Genomic DNA, 3,761 nt, shown 5'->3' with positions numbered 1-3,761 from the left:
GATAAGCATGGAAAGCAAAATTAGCCAAGCAGAAGAAAGAATCTCAGAGCTTGAGGACCAAAATATAGAACTAACTCAAACTGGTAAAAATATAGAAAAGAAACTTTAAAAGATGGAACAAAAGCTTTAAGAGATGAGAGATTACTTCAAGAGGTCAAACCTAAGAGTAATTGACCTTCCTGAGGCTGAAAGAGAGGCAGAGACTACCCTAGGACAAACATTCCATGAAATTATTCAAGAAAACTTCCCTCATCTTATCAGTGATGAGACCATTCAAACGCAAGAGATTCAGAGAACCCCTACAAGACAACAAATGAGAAAACCAACTCCTAGACACATAATAATTTGCCTAAACAAAGTAGGTATAAAAGAAAAAATCCTAAAGACAGCAAAAGAAAAGGTTGGACTACCTACTGGAGAAAGTCAATGAGAATAGTAGCAGATTTATGCACAGAAACACTTCAAGCTAGGAGAACTTGGAACCCAATCTTCAAAGTTCTCAAGGATAAAAAATTTCAACCAAGAATAAATTACCCAGCTAAGCTTCATCAAAGATGAAGATTAAAATCTTTCCCAGACACTCAATCCCTAAGAACTTATGCTGCCTCCAAACCAGCTCTACATGAAACACTTAAGAAAGTATTAAGCACAGAAGAAAGGAAAAAGGAATGGCAACATTCTTCACAAGAGTGCAGGAAAAAGACTGGAAACACAAATGAATCAACCCAACAATCAAAAGAAAGACAACAAACAAACAAAAACGACAACAATGCTATAAGAACCTCATGACAGGGATAAACTCTCACATTTCTATAGTCAGTCTGAATGTGAATGGACTAAAAGCATCATTGAAAGACATAGAATGGCAAAATGGATAAAATATCATGAGGCAACAATATATTGTCGCTAAGAGACTCATCTCACCAGAAAGGCCACTCACAGATTCAAAGTAAGAGAATGGGAAACAAAATTTCAGGCAAAAGGAATTCAAAAGAAAGCAGGAGTTGCAATTTTAATATCAGACAAAATGCCCTTTAAGCTATCAAAAATTTAAAAAGATACAGAAGGTCACTACATAATGATAAAAGATTCAATCCATCAACAAGAAATATCCATCCTAAACATATATGCACCCAATATAGGAGTACCAACTTTCATAAAGCAGCTTCTAGCTAAACTTAAAAAGGATATTGACTCTAACACTGCCATAGCTGAGGATTTTAATATTACACTCACAACCCTAGACAGATCATCAAGACTGAAAAAACGCACGGAGATCTGGAACCTCAATATGACTCTTGGCCAAATGGACTTAATTGTTACCTATAGAACACCCCAACCAACAACCACAGAATATACATTCTACTCATCACCACATAGAACGTACTCTATGATCAAACACATCCTCGGCCACAAATCAAGCATAAGGAAATTTCATAAGATTGAAATTCTGCCATGCACCTTCTCAGACCACAGTGGAATAAAAATAAATATCAACACAAACAAAGTTCCCCCCAAACCCACAAAGACATGGACACTAAACAGCATGATGCTAAGCAACTCCTGGGCCAATATAGAAATCTAAACAGAGATTAAAAGAAACCTGGAAATAAATGACAATGAAGAAATATCTTACCAAAACTTCTGGGATGCCATGAAAGTAGTAATAGGAAGGAAATTCATGTAGCTACAAACACAAATGATGAAAATGGAAACATCACAAGTTAACAGCCTAACATGTCACCTAAGGCAGCTGGAAAAACAAGACAACCCAAACCCTAACTTCAACAGAAGAATACAGATCACCAAAATAAAAACCCAAATCCAGGACATAGAATACAAAAAGATAATACAAAAAAAAAAAAATCAATGAAACAAAAAGTTGGTTCCTTGAAAGAATAATCAAGATTGATGGTCTCCTAGGCAGATTGACCAAGAAAAAGAGAGAAAAAGCCCAAATAAACACAAATCAGAAACACAAAAGATGAAGTCACATCTGACCATGAAGAAATACAAAAGATTATCAGAGACTATTATGTAGAAATATATTGAAACAAACATGAAAACATAAAGGAAATGGAGGACTTCCTGACACCACATAACCTCCCCAGGTTGAAACAAGAAAAAATAGAGATCCAAAATAGAACAAAACCAGTTCAGGAAATTGACTATGTCATAAGAAAACTACCTATAAAAAAAAAAAAAAGCCCTGGACCAGATGGCTTTCAAGCAGAGTTCTACAAGACATAAAAGGAGGAACTGATACCAATCCTATTGAAAGTATTCCAAGCAATAGAGCAAGATGGAACTCTCCCCAAATCATTTTATGAAGCTAATATCACATTGATACCCAAACTAGGTAAAGACCCAACAAATAAAGAGAACTACAGGTCAATATCTTTGATGAACATAGATGCTAAAATTCTCAACAAGATCCTACCATATCAGATTCAACAACACATCTCAAAAATCTTCCATCACAGTCAAGTAGGCTTCATCCCTAGGATGCAGGGCTGACTCAATATTCGTAAGACCAAAAACATAGTTAAAATAATATATCAATAGACGTAAAAACAAAAACCACGTGACTATATCATTTGATGCAGTAAAAGGTTTTGATAAAATCTAGCACCCCTTCTTGATAAAAGCCCTTGAACATCTAGGCATAGATAGAACATAACTCCAGATAGTAAGAGCCATCTATGAGAAACCCACAGCCAGCATACTGCTAAATAGACAGAAATAGGAACCATTTTCCCTGAAAACTGGAACAAGACAAGGATGCCCACTCTGACACCTCCTGTTCAACATAGTTTTGGAAGTCCTAACTAGAGCAATCAGACAAGAGAAGGCAATCAGGGTATACAAATAGGAAAAGAAGAAGTCAAGTTATCCCTCTTTGCAGATGAAATGATTCTATACTTAGAAAACTGAAGAGAATCTTTCAAGAATCTCCTTGCACTGATAAAGGACTTTGACAAAATCTCAGGGTATAAAACAAATGTGCAAAAGATAGTTGCATTTCTATACGCCAATAATAAACAACAACAACAAAAAAAAACCCCAAATAAAAAGCATAATCCCATTCACACTAGCTACAAAAAAATGAAATACCTTGACCTCTTCCTAATCAGAGATGTGAAACACCTTTACAATGAAAACTACAAAACACTGCTCAAAGAAATCAAAGATGACACAAACAAGTGGAAAAATATTCCATGCTCATGGATTGGAAGAATCAACATTGTTAATATGTCCATTATGCCTAGGGCAATCTACAGATTTAATGCAATACCCATCAAATTACCAGCAGTATTCTTCTCAGACCTGGAAAAAACAATTGAGGAATTCACATGGACATATAAATGACCACAAATAGCCAAAACAATCCTCAGCAAAAAACAAAAACAAAAGAAAACAAACAAACAAAAAGGAAAGCAGGAGGTATCACATGCCCAGACATTATTATAAAGCTACAATAACCAAAACAGTCTGGTATTGGTACAAGAACAGGCATATAGTCCAATGGAATAGAAATGAGATTCCAGAAGCAAAACCTCAATTTCTCAACCAATTCATCTTCAACAAAGCCTCCACCACCAACCACTGAGGAGAGGAGAACCTATTTAGTAAATGGTGCTGAGAAAACTGACTGACCATATGCAGAGGATTAAAACAAGGCCCCTACCTATCCTCATACACAAAAATCAACTCTAAATAGATCAGAGACCTAAAAATAAAATCTCAAACTATAAGAACCT

The sequence above is a fragment of the Carlito syrichta genome, unplaced genomic scaffold (genome assembly GCF_000164805.1).
Source record: "Carlito syrichta isolate Samal-C Ts95f unplaced genomic scaffold, Tarsius_syrichta-2.0.1 Scaffold314304, whole genome shotgun sequence".
Lineage (NCBI taxonomy): Eukaryota > Metazoa > Chordata > Mammalia > Primates > Tarsiidae > Carlito > Carlito syrichta.
The sequence above is the reverse complement of the archived record's forward strand: the minus strand, read 5'-3'. Positions refer to the sequence as shown.